We start from the raw sequence: 24,108 nt of genomic DNA, 5'->3' as shown, positions 1-24,108 counted from the left end.
CGCTCTACCGACTGAGCTACCGTGAACGGTAGATTAGATTAGATTAGATTAGATTAGATTAGATAGATAGATAGATAGATAGATAGATAGATAGATATAGATAGATAGATAGATAGATAGATAGATAGATAGATAGATAGATAGATAGATACATAGATAGATAGATAGATAGATATGCCGCTCAGCATATATAAACGTGAAGTTAATTATTTTACGTCATTAAGGTCTCAGTTTTTCTTTTTTTTCCCCTTAAGTTCTGTGCATGAAGGCGATTCCTCATCCCCACTGTGGTATATTATAGGCGTCGCAGTGGGAACAGTTTTCCTCCTTCTTGCTCTTATAGTGGTAGTTTTTCTGTGTTACAGAAAGAGACAAACACGTGAGCACAAGATTGGTTATATAATTTCTTAAAACGACAGTTGAAGTGGATAAAGGAAAGCAAACTATCATAAATAATATATAACTTCTCAATATATGAATGCACTAAAACTTATCAATCAGTTTTGTAACAGTTTTGTATCGCTATATCCATAAATTTCTAATTTTATTTCATTTTTTTTTTCTTATTTTATTTTTTGTAAATCGTGGAAACTAATTTTTTCTGACTTTGAGCAATGTTTTCTTCAAAAGCATATATTTCTTTCTTTTATAATCACATGATTATGTTTCTCATACAAGAAAGCTTTTGTTTCAAGAGTAAACCAGAAAACGAAGAGCAGAATATAAATTTATTTAATCTCAGTATGTTTGATTAAAATTATTAAAAGGGATTTCCATTTTAGAGAAAGCCACAAATGGAAAATATGAACAGATGCCTTTATTATCTAGAGGTAGATTATTGATTTTAAAGTTCATAATTATGCAATTCAATAAAGCCAAATCATACAATTTCCAAATACTTTAATAACATTTTATCACTAACATATTTGTCCAGATATACCATTCTACAAAACTTCTACCTTCCACGAGGCAAATAGTTTTCTCAAAGATGGTGGGAAAATTCTGTGTTTGATAGGACAATGGGGTTCTGGGAAATCGACAACAGCAACAAAAGTTTATATGTCCCTTACTGGAAGGAAACCCATTGTAATAGAGGACATATTGGAGTTTGATGTGAGTACTTGCCAGGAATCTGTCATCGTAGAAAAACCTTTACCAAGAGAGGAAACTTCTGACGTAGAAAAAAATAACCGTGTAGAAAAAATCATTTCGTTAAGCAAACATATACTGAAAACAAATCAAACATTTATGATTATTACTTCAACTGAAGAAGCTTGGAAAACAATTGCAAATGAAATAAAGAACTGTGACTTTGATGAAAATGTATATCGCTGTATTGATCTTAATTGGAAGAATTTATCAGATGGAGATAGGAGTCAAATCTTTCACACCATTTTCCAGTTTTATAATCCAGATAAACCATTCTCTATAGTAGAAGAAAATGTAACAAGATTTCAAATTAATAATGTTGGAATCCCGGAAACCTATGTATTGTTTTCTAAATGTAGCGAATTTTAGAAAACAAAAAGCAGTGTTTTATTCTTTAATAGACCACTGCGTCATTTAAGTTCATACCTGGAAAAAAATGTGTCAAACTGCAAATGAAAAACAAAAATTTCTCGTACTAGTATATATGAGTTTAAATGATATGAAAATTGATGTGGACAAATCGAACGACAAGCTTTGGGAAATATTCAGATCATATAGTCTGAATACTGACAGTGTACGTCTTAAGTCAATCGTACCCTGGGAATTCGTCGTGGAAGAAGAACCGTCAGTCTATGTGTTACAACACGAAGGTAATAAAAGAATAACACTCATAACATTTGGAAAGCTTTATTTCTCAGATTTACTTAAGTGTTCATCGCAGAAAGATCTGGAAGGCTGGATAAAACACAAGAAGAGAACATTCAAAGAAAAATTCGAGGACTGTAACAAACAAACCTCGAATATAGAGCCATTTCTTGAAATTAATGATGAGCAATGGATGGAATACCAGGAAAAAATGGGAACGACAATTTGAAAAAAAAGTGAGAAAAGTGATACAATAAAATAGCAAAAATAATACTGGCGTCTTAAACATTAATAATAGCTTGAGTGTAGATTTTTTTCTTTATTCATTTGCTGATAAACAGTATCCAAGTGTAAAACAAAGTTATCGAGATTTAATCCGCAGAAAACAACAATCCATAATTTAGGTAAGGCAGTAAATAAAAAATCCTTGTAACAAAGAAAATGTTATGCTTTTAAGTGTTTATTCCCTATGTATTTACTTATTTTCATATTCTATATATTACAATTAAATGTATTTAAGAAATAATTTATAGTTTCTATAGATTTTGGCTTGTGTTTTGCTATGAAAACCATATGCTAGTTGTTTTTATTCAGGTTGGATCCTGCTCTTTCATTTCAAAGTGGAAAAACATATTGCAGCATTAGTAAAATCCCAAGCAAATATATATGAAAGTCGATTATGACAATTTTTTAAATACATTATTCAAAGCTTCATTTTTCATTATTGCATTATAACATTGTGCCATTCTATATTATCATTATACATGATTGGCTTTTATGATTGGGAAAGATAGACAGAAGTATACTACATCATGCTAATAATTTCCCACATTTTGCTGATGTTAAGTACATTTCATTATTTGGGTTACAAAGTACATATTTCTCATGAATTTAAAGTCATATTAAAAAGAGATGATATACAAATGATAGTGTAAAAGAAGACCCTATTGTTTCATTTCATGAAAAATCATTAATATATCAGCGCCTTTCGTCGAAAAAACTTTTAAGATGGGGGGGGGGGGTTGTTGTTGTCAAGAAATCGTGCTAAATTAGAGTGCTAACATCATCAACAGCATGTAGATTTTCTTTGCTTCCAGTTTAAATGACTGGGGCATGTTTCCGTTTGTCACTTTGTCACTCCATCTTAGTTCGGTCTTTTTTTCGATACTTGTAGATAATTAGCTGATTTTTGGCATTAGTATTTATATTGATGATTTAAAGATTAAGTTTGGCTTTCCCGTTCATTTACACATTTTTAGGAAAGTTATTTCTCCTATACCAAGATGATTTCTAATTATTTACTGTTTTTCGGATTGATTTTTGCTTTGCTTGTAGAAACGAGCTGATGTTGGATATGTGTATTACATTGAAGACTTTCTGTCGAGTTCAAGTGTCATTTTGATTGACGCATTTCCATGAAAGTTATTCACATTAGTCGAAGAAAATTACTACGTGTAATTATTAACTTTTTTGGAAGTATTTTGCTGTGCTTGTAAAACAAATTATTTATTTACAATGTCCATTGCAGGTATACATACATGTGCATATAAATGTCTGCAAAACTGTGCACAATGTTTTTTTAACGAACCTGTGACCTAGTGTTCACACCCATTGGTTTTCATACATACACTCACACTTGAGCTTAATTTTGGTTTCTCTTTGTATACTGATCACTTACAGATCAATTTTAAGTTTTATTTTCAGGAAAGCTAATGTCCTAAATCTAATATTCACTGTTTTCCACACTTTTTGTAGTTGATCGCTAATTCTACATCTAAGTATAGTGTGGTATTGACAACGGATACAAGAAAACAAACGCAATATCATGTACTTTTGTTTCATTACCACCCTTTTTCATTCTCCTTGGACTTTCACATATTAAGTACTATTGTTAGTCCCTGCTTTATGAACCTAGAAACAAGCCATTTTATGAATGTAAAAATATTTTTACAATGATGAACAACAGGCTTGTGCACGTGTTTGTAATTTTATTTTTATTGACCCTTTCAGAATTATTTAAAAAGAAATGGATTTGTATCTTATTCCAACATTGTTAAGTGACATTTTCCCTGAATTATGACTTTACATCTAGATCATGACAAACCATAGTATGATCCATTCCAATGAAGGATTCAAGAATTTAACCCGAATACAATTTTGTGACAGATCAAAATTAAAGCCGATAATCAATGTTTTCCTCCCATTTGAGGAAACATTTATAACTCTATGACGTTATGGAAACCCATAGAAAACGTGATCTTAATAATTCTTAATATATATAACTAATATTCACTGTTACAAAAGTAACTGTATACATGTACATTCAAGAAAATCAAAACAGATTTATGTCGTACTAAATACTATGGTATGTGACTGATATGATCGTCAGGCTTGGACAAATGCTTCCAGACGTTTCTGGACGTAAAAATTGGTAAACGTTAAAAGGATTTTACATCTTGAACCTGAAACCCGCAACCTACAGGGAACTATTGTGTTCAATTTTAAATGATGTTCTAATTTTGCGGACAATACGTGCAAAATTGAGAAATTTCTACCTTGGTCCAATACCGTAATAAATAAAAAAAGTCACATTTTAGAATCAGGTCCCAACACATTTTGAAAATATACATGATATAAGCAATTACTATTTCGTATTTGTTTTCATATTGTCTTCGTGTATGCCTTTGTACTTTTGAGTTTTATCGGGACTATGCAATTTTCTTTACGTCTCTGTTGCTGTGCACTTTTACTAATATTGAGCTATCCATTTGTTCTTAATTTTGTTTAGTGTATTTATGACACTTCACAAATGAACATGATTTCATATCTAATTATATATTTGTTTAATTATCAAACCAATGCATCCACTCCTCTTCCTCACTTGTACCAGACTAGGGGCGTCATGTGTAGAATGCAAGATCTGTTTTTAAATACTAGGCAGTAGTGTAATCAAACGGTAAGACTCTGCATGTATATCTTAATTATTAATGGGTAAAATACTTATATAAACTTTTTACTTGTGCAACATTGATTATGTAGTTTAACTCCCGCACTTGCACCATCACGGAGATCCAAAGGAGTTGTAGCCCCCCCCCCCCCCAAAAAAAAAGGAGGGGGCTACATTATTGCAGCTATTGTTGACCCATCAAATGAAGGTATCTCTGAGTATATTAAATTGCCTAAATTTTGAAACGATACATGTGGCTGTACTGAAATTTTATGGCAAATCGTGTAGCATATCGAGAATCGTGCAGAGAATTGTCTAAATAGAAGAACCACATATAGTGTTCAAGTCTCAACATATTTGCTTATAGAAGACCAGACTCACACACAGAGGCAAAGAAACACAAGATGAAAAACACAAAAGCTCTTCCTGGAAGTTAAACAAACCACAGAGAATCCAGAATTCTTCTTTTTCCTTCAAACAAACGAAAGAAGACATCATCAAAATTATGCTTACATTGGAGGCGAACTGAATTAGAAAGATACAAGTTTATGTTCCTTTCTAAGAATATTGAATGACTTTTGTCCCCACATAGTAATTTCAAAACCATCATAGATCTATGTCAGAGTTTAACAAGCTAATTTAGAGAATTTGTGTCCCCCCGCTTAGGGAAAAAAGAGCGTGTGCAGTGCTGGGGGGGGGGGGGTCGGACCCCCCTGGATTTGCATAATTATTTAATGTATACCTGTATATTGAAGAAAATGAAAAAATGCTACGAAAGCCTATTAGGATCAAAATACGGTTAAAAAAAAAAATTAAAAGGCGTTATAACGCCTTTTGAAAAGGCGTTATAACGCGAAAAAAGGCGTAATAACGCCTTTTGAAAAGGCGTTATAACGCGGAAAAAGGCGTAATAACGCAAATAAAGGCGTAATTACGCCTTTTCAAAGGCGTTATAACGCGAAAAAAGAAGTTATTACGCCTTTTCAAAAGGCGTTATTACGCCTTTTCAAAAGGCGTTATTACGCCTTTTTAAAAGGCGTTATTACGCCTTTTCAAAAGGCGTTATTACGCCTTTCTAAAAGGCATTAATACGCCTTTCAAAAAGGCGTTATTATGCCTTATTATGCCTTTTGAAGGGCCATTATTATGTCTTTGACAGGCCCGTGCTTTTAAAGGGGGGGGGGGGGTTCCATAAAATTGACAAGCAAACAAAAAAACAAGAAACACCCCCCCCCCCCGAAAAAAAATAAACTGCCTAAACTTGAGGGGAAACTTTGTCTAATTTTTAGGTAAAACTTTTTTTAAATGCAATGACTTGCCCGAGTTTAATCATATTGCAACAAAATGTTAAGGGACCAAGCAATCAGTAAATGATTTTTTATATTTAAACTATAGCAAGACTATTCTCCCAAAAAGTGGGGTGGGCCAAAGAGGAACTTGATTATTCCTTAAATTAAATGCTAACATTAGGCCCGGAAACGGAAGTGTTACAGACAACCAGAAATACAGACGAACGGACTGTCGAATGGACAGACGGACGGACGGACAGACAGATCCAAATTAATATCCCCCACTTTTAATGAAAGCGGGTGACAAAAATCTGTTTTCAAAAAGCGAAAGTTTTTCAGACGGGAGAAAACACATTTGCTTGAGCCATGCAATGAACACATTCAACTATCTGAAAAACAGAAGGATCATTATAGACTGCAGTGCACCGTGCTGTACAGAAGGCAAACGGAAATATTCCTTACTAGATGAGGAAATGAAAGATACGGTACTTTTATATATTTTAAATTTTATTGAATTTCACAACAGTAGTAAATATAATCAAAAGAGATGTATAATTAAGATATTAAGCTTGAATTTAAACAAGATCTACAAATATCTGAATGCAGGATAGAGAAGATTTTTTTTAAAGATATCATACATACATACATACATACATACATACATACATACATACATACATACATACATACATACATACATACATACACTAATATATGATCATTAGATCCCCGTCCTAACTCGAGAATCCCTGACCCTGGAGCCATGAATCTCACAATTATGGAAGAGAGCTCAGTGCTAATTACAATCATACTAAGTACAAAGTAGTGATGAGCAAGGGTGCGTCTTCCAAAATTAAAAAATTTATGGCCCCTGGGTCAGGGGTTCTGTTGTTAGGGCGGGGTTCTATTGATTTTAAAAATAGTAAAAGTAAACCAATTCTTTGAAAATCTTCTCCTCTGTTCCTGGGTATTTAGCAAGCATACAAAAAGCACGGTTATGATAAGCAATGGCGCCTTATCTAAAATTGTGAATTCCATGGCCCCTGAGTCACGGGTTCTGGTGTTAGTGCGGTGCAGTGTTAAGTCAAGTGTAAAATCAGTGTAAAAATGAATTATTTCTTTGAAAATCTTTTTCTCCTTGGTATCTAGGAGGCATAAGAATACAAAGTTGTAATAAACAAGGGTAATTTAACCGAATTTTTGAAATTCTGGAACACTTGAACAAGTCTTCTAGTGCTAGACAGGGCTCAATTAATTTGTTTTCTACCGAGAGAAATTATTCCCCTTTGCTATTCATTTATGATAATTTATCATTGTAAACAGTGTAATTAAAAGTCAATTGAATAAGAAATTTTTTTTAAATAGCTAATAAATAGTCTATAATTTAAAAAAAACTACTTAGAGTGTAGATAATTTTAGCGTTGAATATCTTGGCGTTTTATTCAACACTAAGTTTACAATACCTATACGAGTATGCCCCGAAACATTCAGAATGCGAGCATCAATTTCGAACGCACCGTTGTAAATCAAAAATGTTTGGTCCAACGCTTAACAGCAATATATATGATGGGTAGTGGCATCTAGGTAATATTGTCCATTTTCACAAAAAATTGGAATTTTTTTTTAATTAATAATCTAGTACCTATTAGCCTCAATAAAAATCTAAAAGAGCAAGTCATTTGTAGGTGAAAATTCTCATCAATTTTGAGTTATTTAATTTAAAATCGCAAGCTCGTCCATTTTAACTCATACCAATATTCACCAATATTTAAAAAGTTTAATAACCCTATAATACAAGATTAAAAAAAAGGAAATACAAAGTACTTCCATTGCCTTTAATGGTCAGATAGACTAGACTTTAAATAAAAGATAAATTAAGAGAGGCCAATTTAAGAGGGAAAGAGTTGGGTTAATTTACTAATAGTGTTCGTCGCCGGCGAAGAGCAGTGCTATGGAGTCGCGGAGAAAGGAACTGATCTTTACGTCGCGGGTTCGAATCCACGGATGAGACCGTATAAATTGAGGTCCCGTGTCGCAGTAGGGCCTGGCATGAAAATGATCCCTCACTGCTCAATGGCCCTAAGTGCCGAGTAAAGGTCTAAATTTGCAGCCCTCCACCGGCAAGGGGTGCAGGCGACTCCATATGAGTGAAAAATTCTCGAGAGCGACTTTAAACAACAAACAAACAAAACTAATAGTGCTCAAGTACTATTGTTTTGTTTAGTCTGCATGGTGATATTGACAAATAGGGGCAACTACAGGTAAGTAAATAGATATACTTTCAGATTTGAACCTGAGTAACAGAGTAATTATTTTGTTGATCCCAATCTATCACTTTATCAGTGTTGTATAATACTCAGGTGACCGTTAAGGCCCTTAGGTCTCTTTTCATGAACAAGTAAAAAATAAAGCCCTAGAATCAAAAAATCATACCGCCTCTATATTAATACACAATTGACCCCTTCCTGGATTCGGGCTTCAATTCAGCATAGAAATCGGATATGCCTACCGGTGGGTTTAAATATGATAATTCTAACAAACCGTCCTTCAAACCTTTTAATTCTTCTGCATTTATTATGCTATCAACTTTAATCCTTCCACCAAGACTCAACATCCATCAGCTGACGTCACGCAAATTCATGGGTAATAAAGAAGTAGTCCTACAACAGATGTGGCTTATTACTTGCTTGTCGAACCTATATGCTAATAAAGATACCACATCACCGTAAAAAAAAAACCCTGTCTAACAAAAATGAATTTTGCATGTTTTAGATTTAATTGATTTATTTTCATTCATAATTTTAACCATTTAAAATTGTATATCCAAGTAATATCTGTACGACTTCCATAATCGTTACCTCAGCTGATTTAAACCAAAAGCTACATGCAAACTGATAGGCATATCCGATTTATATGGTTAATTGAGGGGGTCAAATGATGTTCATAAGATGAAACACCTCCTTTAAGCTTGACATATAGGTGCTTTATGAATGATTAAGTCACCTTTAAGTACCCTTAAACTATCTTTAAGTCATTTATACACAAAGATTAAGCTACCATTAAGCCATCTCAAACTCCTTAATGGAATCTTAAAGGTAGCTTGGAGGTGGCTTAAAGGTGGATTAAAGGTGCTTAAAGTAAAATTCTAGACAGTCTTTAAGTAACGTCACTATTAAGCTACCATTAAGCCTGACTTAGTTATAGGCGCTTAATGCACACACTCCTTTAACATGCTTTTAAGCCATCTTTAAGATTATAATAGTTTCATAATTATGCCGCGGATATTTAAGGTTCTTGTGTGCTATATAACAATTTTTTCCTAACACTTCAGTTTTATTAAATATGTTTTAAACACATCGTCTTTAGCTTTAATTCTTTTTATATCATGATGGGTATTAAAATAATTGCCTCATTGCTTTCAATCTTATTCTTTCATTTGTTATCTACTTCCTTTGTAAAAAATAATTGTTCACCGAAATATATCACTCGTCTTGTATATATAGTATTGTTAGTTGACCAGGGACTCGGGGGTACATAGCTTATTTAAAAAAGGGCTATTAGCGAACCAGTCTGCTACTGTACATTGTTTATTTTACCCTCAGGCTGATTCCCACTGTGTATAAATCTGGTCGTATGTGAACTTTAATCTGATCGGCTGTTCTTCTACAAATTAATTCATAAATAACGTATCGTTGTTTCAAATTTTATTTAATACAAAATATTTACATTTATTGTATATTTTCCCTTTCAACTGCATTGGTGAGGTATTTGATTGTTTGATAGGAACTTATTTACAATATATACATATATCGGGTGCTTCCCTAGCACGCAAATAAACAACATAATTTAATCAACTGCCTCCTAATCAATGGGGCTTCTAACTCTTGAGCGACTTCCCGAAGCGCCCACAGAAGCAACCAAAGCGCCGGTATGTCACTTCTATCAGAAGCGACCGGTTACTTCTAGTTAATAGATAAAGATTGTATGCAACGCTCACGTAGACAGATGCACAGGTAAAATACTGTTCAACAAATCGCATAGCAATTTTGACTTACGAACAGACTTACCGATATCTTTACGCTGGCCGTCTCCTTCTGCTGCTTATCTGCGACCCTATTCGTGACTAACTCTGTCAGTAACTGTATCAGTAACTAACTCAATTGAATCTCGGAGGCCTTATATATACCCTGGATATGTCACGTGATCAGCCTATTCGGCATACCTTGGAACTCGGGGTCTTACGAACTCCTCTCGGGTCCTCTCTGAACGCCCTGTCCCCTTCCCTTTATTACCTATTGCCGTTACAATTTTATTAAATAAATTAATAATTATTAAATGAAATAATAATATGCATTACAAATAACAGAGCTCGTGCCCTATCAACAAAACAGTTTACGTTCCACCGGGTGTGTTCAATTTGTTAAACTCTGCATACATCACTGAGCATGGACGAACAATACTGGTGAGTTGGTTTTGCTTTCTCACATTTCTACGCTGAATTTTCTGGATTATATCTTTAATTTTTTTTTCATTATTACACAACAAAATTTCTACTTTTCTTAAGTATTAAGGATAAAGTTTACTTTGTGAAAGTGCAAGGATGTGTCAATCAATTAAACGCGTCCCGAAATTTGTGGTTTCAATAACATCCAGATAAAATTAGTTTTTTATTATATTTCCGTGTGAAATGCTTTAGCAAGATATATTATGATATAATACAGAAAATTTTAGAAAATATTGACTTCTAATCTGTGTCTATGTCCATTTAAAGATGACTAAATGGTGGCTTAAAGAAGTTTAGATATGAAGCACCTTAAGCTGCAGCTGAAAGAAAATTATTTCTTTAAGTTTCTTTCAATCCGCCTTTAAGCCGTCTTTAAGCGAATACTTAAAGATGGTTTGTTGTCCGGTGGTTGCACACCTTATGTTTTTATATTTAGAAGGAATAGGATTTTTTATTATAGGGATAGATTTGTTTGGTACTTGCTGATAAAAATTCAGGTGCCGAGGATAACCCAATGTCTTTTCTTTAGAACCACTATATGTTGAACATGCAAAATCGATAACACTGTATGCTATAAATAATCTAACTCAGGTAAAATGGCTGAGTAGTAATTGAGACAACTGATACCATGTTTTTGGTAACTAAATCATGTCCAAGGGATGTTAGGGGATGGAAAACTCGTGAGAAGAACTTTAATTGTTCCAATCCAAATGAAGTATATCATTGCCTACCTGACGAAAACGGAAGGTTGGGAGAAATATGTACCAAAGGACCTTCAGGCTGGGTTGAAAAAGGTAAATTGTAAAAAGCGAAAGTACATTTACCATTTCATGTATCATTGCTTTCTAATTTTATTTCCATTTTGAGAGCCAGTAATGGTAGCATTAGTTAATTTAATTATCCTAAATAGATGCGGGATCTTAAAAATTAGCCGATAATAAACACACGTAGTAATTCATGTACAGATATGAATAATAACGAGGGAGATAACTGTCGATATCTATACATTAGGAACCCCTCTGTAAAAGCAGTGTTTATATCTATGTTCTATTTTTTCATTAATCTCACAGAAAAACATAAGCAGTTTTTCTATGAATGAGTAACAAAAGAGCTTAAACATTAAATTATCTCATTCGTTCTAATATAATTCTTACAAATACGTCACCTTTGATCACACCTTAAAGGTAGGGGAAAAAATCTTGTTATCAAGCAAAAAATTGTCTCAAAAGATAAATAAAGGATATGCTATTTAATAGCCATTCTCTGTAAGCATTTAAACTCTTATATAGGGAGTGTGGCACGCTAGGTCTTAGATTTTTATGAAACTTGGCACACATTCCTATAATGATGTATGAAACTAAAATTCATAATAAAATGGTTGCTATGGTCAATGGTTACCATGGCAACCAACATACATTTTTCATGGCCTAAAAAATGCTAAATTTTGATGAAAAATGACCATTTTTGACTAATTAAAAGTCTTTAATACAACAAGATATTTACATGACTTTATCTTTTTGTCAAAATACACCATTTTTATAGTTCTTTAGATAATTTCTAGTATTTGAGTAACTTAACCTCATAGAAAAAATATCCCCCCTTTTTAAGTATGATTTTTCTAAGGAAAAATTGTAGATTTTAGGCTCTTTTGAAAAGCCTGGTATAAATTTTTGCGGACATATTGGAAAAAATAAATAGATTGGTTTGAAAGTCCATACATAGTTGTAATATAAACTGCAAAGAACCACTTGGTATTCATATCTTGTTTTCATGTTACCATGGTTACAAACTAATGCTTTTTTACGAATTCCAGACAAGGGCAATAGGTATCTACTATCAGTTTCCATATAAATACCTGAGTATTTTAAAATGGATTAAAACCAAATTTGTACATGTAGTACACAATAGCAAAAACAAAGAAAAAAAATCGATTTTCATAACAAAAGGTCAAAGGTCAAGGTCAAAATGGCTCAATTTAGGTGGAAAAGTAAGGGAACTAAGCACATTTTTTCAATGCCATAACTAATACTTGTGTTTTAAACAACATAATTATGAATAAACAAAATTACAGTTCTGGTGGACAATACATGTAACTAGCATCACATGAATTGGTAAATACAGAAAGAAGGTCAAAGTTCAAGGACACAATGGTATATAAAATTGGCCATTTTGTCCCCTGCTTTCACTTAAAGTGGGGGATATTTATTTAGGTCTGTCTGACGTCTATCCCTCTGTCAGTCTGTCTTTCTGCAACACTTTCGTTTCTGCACAATGTCTCGTGAAGCCTTTGAGCCTTTGCAATGAAAGTTTATATAACAACTCCCTGTGGCCTAAGGAAGACCCCCATTGATTTTAAGGTCAAAGGTAAAGGTCATGAATTCATAAATTCTGTCTGTTTTAACACTTTATTTCCGCGCAATATCTCAAAAACTTCGAGCTTTTGCAATGAAATTTTACACTGAAACTCCCTATGGCCTAAAGAAGACCACTATTGATTTCGAGTTCAAAAGGTCAAAGGTCAAGGTCAAAAATTTATACATTCTGTTTGTGTGTAAAATTTTCATTTCTGTGCAATATCTCAAGATGCTTTTAAGCTTTTGCAAATGAAATTTTATATCATAACTCCCTTTGGTCCCGCCTGCAACTCTTAAAGTATCTCGTCCCCCCAACCGCACCATCTTATGACTCCACCCCTCAAGATCCGTACATGCTCTTTTTTCCTTAATCAGGGGACGCAGCTTCTCTGAATTAGCTTGTTAGTATAGCATTTAACTTGAGTCCTTGAAAATATTGAAAATAATCTGTCCCTGCCTTCTTCCTACGGTTTTCATTTTTTAAAATGAACATGATAAAGTAACCAATGACCAGGACTTACTCTATCCCTTCCAGGAACCATGTAAAAGCACTTACCCCACATAAATTGATAAGAGTCATTTGTAAGAAAACCACGGATCCCTTGTGAAACATTAAGAAGCGTTATATATAAATATGAAAGAAAGCGGTTCAATCATAAGTGATTAACCCCAACCCGCCCCCATTCGCGAGTATAGATTTTTTGTGTTTAATTTTATGATTTTTTTCTTTTGGTAGAAAGGGGTGGGGTGGGGGTGGGGGGCTTGTCAGAAATTTATTTATGTTTTCATTATCAGTAAAATACAGCTACACAGATTTACTATTAATTTTACTGCTACAAGGTTCAATCTACATTTTTCTTAGTCTAGAGAAATGATAAACTTGATAAAAATGATAACTTTAAATATGATTCAGACAATTTGTATTTCTATGCAACCCCCCACCCACCCCCACCCCCCCCCCCCCCCCAAAAAAAAAATCAAAAGTATAATTTTCACTGGTCGAAAGGAATCAATTACAAAACAAAACATTCTCATTACTGACCTTAACAATTTTTTTGTGGGGGGGGGGGGATAAAGACCGTTCCCTTAAAGAAAATACTTGGATAAGGAACATTATCAATTTCTTTGTACTAAATATTTTCAAAGTCATTGAATAAAAAGTTCTAATCTGAAATATACACAGATAACTTTTCTCTCTTTTTTTCTGAATCAGATGCAGATAAAGGCAAACAGTAGTATTAAAAAGATTGAGTTTTCTGTTACATCCCTCACTAATACAGGGTTTTTAGGTGTGGATTGTTTTCTACATGTAGCCTTTGAATAGAGATAAAATATACTTTTACGTTCTTTAATTTTAGAATGAGGGTGTAAAAATTGTAAATTATGAATTACATAAATTCTGTTTAAAACTGCATAATATGACTGCGTTGACTATTGGTTAAGGGACGACCATTTGATTCAGAAGGGGGGAGGGCAAATTTTTTCCGAGTCAGATTATTTATTTTCATGGAATTGAAGGGCAGATTATTTATTTCCAATATGATCCAGGACAGATTATGTTTTTTTTTTGCTTCACTGAAAATAAAATAAACAATCCATCCCGCCCCAAGGGAAAATGTCCAAAATTTGTTTCCGGAATAATTTTTTTAACCCATAGTATAATAATAATACTTATAATATGGGTTAAAAAATTATTACCGAAACAAGTGCCTTTGGGTTGGAGGTTGTAACACTTATCAAAGATGGGTTATTCATTTCCCTGCCAGTTGAAGACAGATTATTTATTTTCAACATTTTCAAGAACGGACTTTAGTTTCTAAAATCTGTAACCCCCCCCCCCCGCATCAAATGGTCATTCCTTTAATGACAGAACATCATTCAATATAAACTTCAACTTCCAGTTCTGTACAAACATGTAAATGTAGCTTGACTTTAATTATTTAGGTAAAATCAATAGCCTAGTTCTCTCACATCATAATTCAGGTTTTTCCCCCACATTTGTTTTAAAAAGGCACTGACTTTCCAAGGCTGTATTCATTATAATATACCACTCTGACTGAGACATTGTACCTCTTCTTACAACCAATTCAATATAATTCTGATATCTCAAGTTTATCTTTTATCTCCATTTTAAAACTCCTAAGACCTTGAGGCTTAGGCTTCAATATCATGAATGTGCACAGAGCTGATTTCCTGTACCATGTGGTCTTTTACATTTCGCCACTGTTCACTCATCAAAATTATTCTTTTGCATGAAATAAACAAAGAAGTTAAAATTTGTATGCACATTAATTGAACAGAAAAAACCACTTGATTTTACTTGAAATCCAGGATACATGTTGATAATGTAAACAACTTCCAGTCAGTTTTGTCCAATGATTTTTTTATCTCTCGCACCAAAGAGCTCACAATTATCAAAGGGAGATAATTCAATTTTTAAATGAATGTCTGCTATTTTAATCATAGATTTCTTATATTTATAGACTGAATACCAACAATGTTTTTAAATGCCTTTTAAATTCAGATGTCATACTTTTTATTTCTGTGAGTAACATGAATTGAAGTAGCCGCATTTCATTGATTGACATTCCCAAAAATTGCATTTTTTCAGAAAAAATCAACTTTAGACACCGTTTCTATGGTAACTACTCAACATTCATGTGATCTAACAATATTTTTTGGAGTAGTTTATGAGGTGGTAAATTCTAGCCAAATTTGAAAAAAATCTGTGACTATGCGTGCCACAAAAGTTTAAGTGGTTACAGAGAATGGCTATTAAATTGCATCCTTTTTAAATTCATTATTAATCTTGATCCACTGAAATGTATTTGTAATCTGAACCCTGGAAACAATAATATAATGTTTTTTTTAAAAGAAGGGCACTTGATTCTAAACATTGCATTTATCAATTTTGAGAGTGAATATTTCATAACCAAAGAATGCATACTAAATAATTATTTAGCTTTATCCACAACTTTCAATTTTAATCTCTGACCCATTAAGAATAATTATTTAATTAAGGAAATGTTTTGCTAATGTAGTCATCTTCATAGATTTTCTGGTATAGTTTTGGGTGTTTAATGATCTAACCTTTAATATATGATTTGAAATGAATTTACATCAAAAATGACTTCGCAGAGCTCATATAGGAGAAACACTAGATAGAAGTGTTTAAGAAATATGGAGATAACGAACAGTATTCAAGCTTAAAGTCCATTAGAATAATACAAATCGAGAGCAGAGCAAACACGGTCCTTCAGAAACATCAGAGGTAGGATCAGGTGCTATGAAAGAGTGAGCATCCTCTGCCGACCGGTCACAACCGCCGTGTGCTCCTTGTCATAATCGGAAAAAAACGGAAAAATCCGTAGACAATTCAGTGTGTAAATACTGGCCTAACAATTAGTATGAAAAATTCATTCAGCATTGACTTAATGATAGATTGCATTTGTATCGACTATAAAATGATGACATTAAACGAGACTGTTGGTATCCATGTTTCATCAACTGTTTGTCAATTGTTTGCCTCGTTTTACAGTTTGTTCATACGTAGAGCATCCTCTTGTGTATCGAATCAACTGGGGGACAAAAACCCCATATGCAGGTGATAAGGGTATATTGCCACATAAGTAAGCGAAGTTGACGATTGAAAAATTGAAGTCATCACGTTTGTCATAAAGTTTTGTTGTTACGAGGGTCATTCCATAAGTAATGCAACATACAGTTTATCATAACAAATGTAGAAGTATTTAATTTTATTTTTTAACAGTTGAAATGTTTTATTTAAGAACTTCTAATCACAGAAAACCCCACGCTTTTTCCTATTGTTGCTGCAAAGGAATTTAAAACTTTTAAAGTAAGCATGGTCACTACACTGAGCTGAAAACTGTTAAATAATGATCTCTACCAAGAAGATTAAAATGAGGGCGTATATGAAAACTGTGCTTCATTACATAAATAGCTGAATAAACCATTTTAAAGATATGATTTTGATATGTAGAAAGATTAGTCTTTCATACTGTATAGTTTTCAGAAGGATTTGGAAATTTAAAAGAAAAAAGTACAATTTAAAGACTGCAGTCAAACTGGTCGATCGAAATCTGTAGGGGCACAAAAAATATCGATGCCGTGATATCTGAAAATGCCAAATTTCCGTAGATAGATTTTGCTAAAACACGAAACATTTCATCGTCAAAACAGTTTATAGATTTCTGACAAATAAAATAAATCTACCAATAATTCTATCAGATGGGTGCCTTATTTCTTTACAAATGCCTAAGAGAAAACACACGTTAAATGTACCGATGGTCTATTTAAAAATAAACATGTTTACAAAAAAGATTTGATAACCTTGAGTGATGGATAACGAAACATGGATGTACTTTTTTTATAGCCGTAAAGGAGGATTAAGAATAAAATGTGGAATAAAAGAGAAAGCTGTCGTCCTATTATTGCAAAGAGAAGCAAGGGTTCGAAATATGTTTTATTAATTTTCTTTTTATTCAAGAGGTCTAATAAAACATGTAATACCGCCAAAGGAAGGATTATCAATGGTAACTTTTATGTAAAAATTTCACTCAAGAAAGTTAAGCAGATTTCCTGCAAAGCAAGCCCAAATTCTGGTCCCCGGAGTATTTTATTGCACCTGAAAACGCTGTTGCAAATAAGCATAGAGAAATAAAATAAATTTTGAAGAAAGGAAAGTTTACAGAGCTTGGGTATCCCCCATATTAGCTAGATATTAGCCATTGTGAGATCTTTTTCTTCCAAAAACATATGAAAGTAATCAAAGGAATATTTTACAATTTCAGGTATATCATGGAAATTGCTATTCATCAGTGTCTTTAGGACATCCCTAAAGATGAGTATGCTGAGGTTATCTGGTCATGTGTACAAAGACTTTAGACATGTGATAATATTAACAGGGAATGCTTTTAGGGATTGAAAGTATTAAGAATCTGCTTTACATGCTTTACCTATTTTTAGATGACATTTTGCATTATTTATTGAACGACCTTCGTAGGTTACCATTAATGTCTTTTTCTAGTAAAATATCCAAAAATGAAACAGATGTGTCAGAATCTGTGGTATGTTTTATTTCAGGCTCACTGATTTATATGTCACGTAACACTAAGGCAAACTATTAGAAAAAAATAAGACTTTATTTAGCTTTAACAGGTAATTTCTACTTATATTTCTCTGTACAGATCCACATTAAAACACATATATCAAAATTTATGTTTCCTTTTTTTCCAGAACCATTTTAATCTTCTACATTAAACTTAGGAAATAAGAATGCTAAAAGTGTAACAATTTTTTTCCCAAATATCTTTATCATGTGAGTAAAAATCCTCCTTGCCTTTTTCGAAACAGTATCTTTCACGTTTCTGCATTGCTGCAAACTAAAAAAACGTGCTTAAACGTTCGGGCACGTTACCATGGTTAGCATGACATGTTGCTGTTAATGTTTGCCTGATATGATTTGACGGAAAACTTCACTCACTCTCCATACTGACGCAATGAATAAATAATTCATATTTTGATTACTGGAGAAATATTTTAGTGTTTTAAATTTTTATGCAGTTAGACTTTGAGTTAAAGCTTCTTATGTCAATGCAAAAAGTCACTGAAAAGATAATGCACTACAACTTCGAGATTTTTTTCGTTGCAAGATTTCTGTCCCGAGTACAATAGAGACACTAATGATGTGAACACAGTTCCTTGTCATATTTCAACCGACTCTCCAGATGAAGCATTTAAAACCAGTGAGGTTTATAAATGTAAGTATCGACCCATATATTGATCTACATGTCCATACTTTTGAATGTACATTTTTGTTTCTGTCTACAAAAGGACTAGATACCATAAATCTCTACACAGAAAAGAATCTGTTGTACAATTCCGGTTGATTGAATTCTTTTGTTTTTGAAAATTCCTTGATTATTCCAAGATCTTTTGGTTGTGATACAGATTTCATATGTACAGACAAAGAGGTCTTGTCTCAAACAATTTCATAAGTAAATAGAACCAACACTGTTAATTAGCTTAAAATCAAATAAACTTATTTAGACGTACCTAGCTACTGTTTTAGACAAACATATATTATTCATGGCAGACGAAAGAAGGATTTAAGGAAACAGGCTAGAAACAAACATTAGATTATGAATGGGTATATATTTTAGACGTTTTTGGTTGTAAATGATGCATATACTAAATCTCTAAAATATCAAGAGATTGCAGACTTTCTACGATGTTTCAATTTCTTTCTTATCGCCATACACTGTAAAAATCTATGCAATTTCATTGATTTTTGAAAACTTTTGTTTGTAGCATCTGTCCTTAACTAACCTTTCTTTGTCATTCTATAACTAAAAACATTTTTGATTGATTTTCAGATCCAGTTTGTCTACAGGGAAGGTATGTATGACAGAAAAAATGCAGTGGGGGAAAAATACTAGTTTAGAATTAATAATATTCATTTTCATTCATACGTTGATTCGATGCACCCCTTTGACCTCAAAATAAAAGCCACGGCTGATGCTGACACATCTTTCATGAATGGATGTTTTACTAAAGACATTCATGGTCTTTCAAATATAATAAACATGAACATTTTGGCCCATTCAAGCTTCTGTATACAATTCTAAAAATAGTTCCACGACTACATCATAACCTCTCTGATGCTTAGAAATCTGTCTTATATTGATTTAAGTTAATTTTGGTATAAATTGAATGTATACTCCGCCCTTCCGCCATTCTTACCCGAACAAGCAAACAAAAATGCACAAACTATACAATATATCCAACATGTCACATTCGTACAAAGTACAAAGCACGGCCTTTGCCATGCATAGTTTTGTTAGTACGAAACTCCTTGGACGTTTAGGTTTGGCAGAAACAGAAATGTATCCGAAATACAAGTCAAGATTTCGGCGACGGCGATTTCATTGGCTTATCGAAAGGACACTTTGATGTGACCCCGAATGGGATGTTGTTTGATATTTGAGAAGAAGTAGTGTATTCGCAACATATAATTTTAATTAGATTGAACAAATAAGAGTATTTTTATTATACAGTGGTATCAACACGTCGATTTTCAGCATTTCTATGACCGACACAGCTGTTGTGTATTCATAACTCCATTGTGGGTTTACAACTAATTTTGACCCTTTTTCAGGAGAGCTCATTTTCAAGAACCATAACTCTTACTAAATTTAGAACATACATTACATCCTTCCCCTTACAAAATTTGATACTTTCCATTTACATTAGATTTTAGATAAAGTTCATTATTAACTGTATCACAAATAATTCTGATGAAATATAAGTTCAGTTCAGTTTTCAATACTATTAACAGTAAAGTTCATTCTCGGTATCATACGGGAAGTTTAACACAGCGGCCACTACGGGAAACATGTGCAGGGTCTTCGGTTGGTGGTTCGACATCAGATGTAGCTGTCTCTGTGACGGCATTTTCCTGCACATCTGAAGCTGTTGAAATATCATTGGTTCTCTGAGTGGTCTTTCAACGCAATGTCGCATCGGTATATGCAGGGACATCATCTCTGGAGACTGAGTTACTTCGGACACGAGCAGGTCTCAGGAACTTGTGGTTCCATCTGTAGCATCTTCCTTTGCTCTGGATGACATACGAACAAGTGCAAGTCCTTAACGAATCCGCTTGTCCATTGTCCTGATTGGCTCTGCATCATTACTTGGTCTCCTGCTTTGAGAGCTTTAAGTAGTTCCTTCTTAACATATCTGATAAAAAGTTCTCCTCCCGTTTTTCCTGTCGACATTTCATTTTGACCAATGTGTCATCTACACACGATTTCAATAGACAGACTGCAGTAGGTAAGATAGACTTAAGTCTGCGTCCTAGAAATAGCTGGGCTGGACACATATTAATACTATCAATTGTGGTATTCCAATACTCCAAAAGAGCTAAGTATGAATCTTGAGATTTAATTATAAGACGTTTCGTGGTCTGAACCATTCGCCCTGTCTGTCCATTACTCTGAGCATGGTACGGATTGGTCGTGATATGTGTGATGTAATACGATTTCACAAACTCCTTGAACTCATAACTGCCGAACTATGGTCCATTATCACTAATAATGATATCTGGAATTTCGTATTAGGAAATCATGCCGTCTGATCTCACACTTGTCCACGCTGAGCTTCAAGTTATGCTGTCTTGCTCGATCCAGTAAGGCTTTCAAACTACTGTCATGTTCAGCTTCCGTGGTTCCCCATACAATTATATTATCAATAATTGCTTCTGTTCCATCGAGATCCTGAATCATTTCGGATATGGCACGTTAACACACTTGAGGTGCGGACTTGATTCCAAAGGGCATTCCAGTGAATCGCTAACGTCTAAACGGAGAACTAAATGTGCAGAGTTTCGAACTCTCATCATCTAGTTTGGTCTGCCAAAATTCGATATAGGTCACGAGGATCAATGCAAGTCCTGATTTTTTCGTTCAGCTTCGTAACAGTTACCATGGAGTTGACCCATCTCGTCGACTCGTGTTGCTACACAATCAGTCCTTCACGCTCCATTCTGTCGAGCTCTTCCTTGATCTTATTCCTCAAGGCTATTGGAATCATGCGTGGAGGATGTATCACTGGCTGAATGTTTTCATCCACAGTGATTTAGTAGGTGCTTGGTAAACATCCAAGTCCACTGAATAAGCCCTGATAATCCTGGGGAATGCCATGTGGTACCGCTCTGTTTTTCCTCTCAATGCTGTGTATTCGCTGAATGAGTCCTAGCTTGGAACATGTGTCATCTCCCAGAACAGGATTCACCGCAGCAATGTTAAGGTTTCTCTTAGCTTTAAAATGCACTCAAAACATAAATGTAGCATTTCGAGGTTAGTTCTGATTTTTATTTGTAAGATATGTACCTAAGAACAGCCAATTTAGATTGAGGGTTCTCTCAGATATATATAAACGTGGTTGATAAGATATCACATGACATGTTGATCACGTGACAGTCATTTATAATTTTTTGAAGTTTTTCAAATAAATCGCTTCGGCACAGCCGATTAACACAATTATTATACATTGTAAACATTTTGTTATATAAATAAATTTGTCATATCCTTCTGATCCCGAATCGTGCTTGGGAAAAGTGAAAGCATTACTTGAGTACAAAATATTTCATGAGAAGTTTAAACTTACCGACACATTCGAGGGTATTTTCAACTCACTATCGTAATTTGTATTAAAACAAAGCCATCACAAATTTTTCCCAAGCAAGATTCAGATAAAAAACAAACTCCTTTAACAAATTTCCGCAAAAAATCTCAAATTAATCCTCATTAATCATCTGCGCCAGGCTCTTTTATCCTCACACCGTAAATTTTACCTAAAACCACGGGTGTAAAACAGAGTACATTTCAAAAGTATATTTTTAAAAGCATTTTCAACTAGCCGAATTTCAATCAAGAATAACTGAGCAAAGAACTTTAAAATATTCGGATATACAATATTTGAAATACAATTAAGACACGTGAATTTTTACAATAGGGTTCTAAAATATTACATGCAGTTTAAAATAATGCGCAAAGTTTACGACACTCTCCCTGTCAAAACAAATCAAGTTCGCAGTGGCTTGACGTCATTTTCCATTATGACGCCCGATATTTGTAGTTCAGAGAAATGTCAGCACATAGCGATTCTCTATGGGAAACAATAACGTAGAATTTCACATATGGCAGCATTGCATCCTTCTGTAGTGGTCCTGGAGGTACCGGGCATGGATTGTCTTGCTACATCAGATCACGTGGTACATGGCGCACCTGTTGTGACGTGTACCCACACTCTGTATCAGACGCATATTCTGTAAGTCTCATTTGTGTTTATATATAGTCGACGGTTTGCTAAGTAATAAAGTGCGAATCTTACTTAATAGTACTTAATAGTCTAGAGAAATACAATACTTCTATACACAGGGTTGTATAACAGTACCAGTACAACAAATATAGTGTCCACAGAATGACTTCAGTTGTGAAAAGGTTGGAGCAACTTTCATGGTATTTGTCTGTTTTCTTGAGATCAGCTGATGACAAAACATTACACTTTGCTCCGGTGTCAAGTTGGAAGTGAATATTAGTATCCTTCACCTTCACTGTTTCATACCATTCTGCATCATGATTTTCCCCATTAAAATTCACTGAACCAATAAAGAATTCTTCATCTGATGTCTCTACAGCATGTAGAGTCTTTTTTCGATCTATTGTTTCTTTTTTTCTTTGAACTAGCGCCAGCATACTTTCTTCCTGTGTGTGACACTTAACTGCAAAGTGGTTTGGATTTCCACATTTTTTACTTGTTTCACCATATGCAGGACATCGTTTAAACTCATGAGTTTGGCCACAATATTTACAGTCTTTCACTATCGATTTTTTAATTTCACTTTCGCTTTAAGTCGGTGCTGACTTCTGGCTTGAGGGTGTCCTACCTTTCGAGATTCAATGTACCGATTTGTCTTCCATAGACTGTATTTGCTGTTTAGAAATTTCACATGTACGCGCTAAGTTAATGGCTTTCTCCACGGTCAAGTCTAAACCTTCAACAACGCTCTTTTTTCACGTATCTTGTGATCCTGGGTACCGAACACGATAGCGTCTCGAATCATATCTTCCTGATCCTAATAGGCTGAGATCTAACAGAAATTTTTCAAACCTTTCTCCTTCCTTCTGTGTCCTACTTGGGAGCTTGTATCTCGAATGAACACGATCTGACTTCGGTTTCACGTGGTTTTCAAATTTCTCCCTTATCACTGAAAATTTCTTACTATCTTCCTCTGATAGGTTCCACGTTGAGTACATATCTCTCCCCTTGTCTCCTATCCATATCATCAGGTAATTACAATGTTCCTCTTCCTTATTTTTGCTCAATGGGCCCTTCCTCCAGAATTCCACGTGTTGTATAAACGTGCGCCATTCCTCAACGAGATCCTGTGCGTGGCTCCCAGTTAAATTTCGGCGTGACAGCTGGATTCATTGTATCCACACAATCCTTGAATCCTCTTCTGTGCAACTGCAACACTTATTTCTGCAGATGGCGATGGAAAAAAGGGAGATATCAACTCTTTCTGACACCATGTAGTGTATTCATAACTCCATTGTGGGTTAACAACTAATTTTGACCTTCTTTTTCAGGAGAGCTCATTTTCAGGAACCATAACTCTTACTAAATTTAGAACAT

At 34.0% G+C, this 24,108-nt stretch overlaps 1 protein-coding gene and 1 long non-coding RNA gene across 3 annotated transcripts in view; both read left to right on the top strand.

Annotated features, from left to right (window-relative positions):
- The window catches only part of LOC133186761 (uncharacterized), a 63,014-nt gene extending 61,846 nt beyond the window's left edge, over positions 1-1,168 (top strand). Inside the window, exon 3 of the long non-coding RNA XR_009721089.1 lies at positions 935-1,168. This is a non-coding gene — a long non-coding RNA (uncharacterized LOC133186761). The remainder of the gene's footprint in view (positions 1-934) is intronic.
- The window catches only part of LOC133186759 (uncharacterized), a 217,682-nt gene that overhangs the window by 153,453 nt on the left and 40,121 nt on the right, over positions 1-24,108 (top strand). The window lies entirely within an intron of this gene.

This window comes from Saccostrea echinata, unplaced genomic scaffold, assembly GCF_033153115.1.
Source record: "Saccostrea echinata isolate AGI-Se365-2 ecotype Australia unplaced genomic scaffold, CSIRO_AGI_Sech_v1 ptg000014l, whole genome shotgun sequence".
In the NCBI taxonomy this organism is placed as follows: domain Eukaryota; kingdom Metazoa; phylum Mollusca; class Bivalvia; order Ostreida; family Ostreidae; genus Saccostrea; species Saccostrea echinata.
The sequence above is the reverse complement of the archived record's forward strand: the minus strand, read 5'-3'. Positions and strand labels throughout refer to the sequence as shown.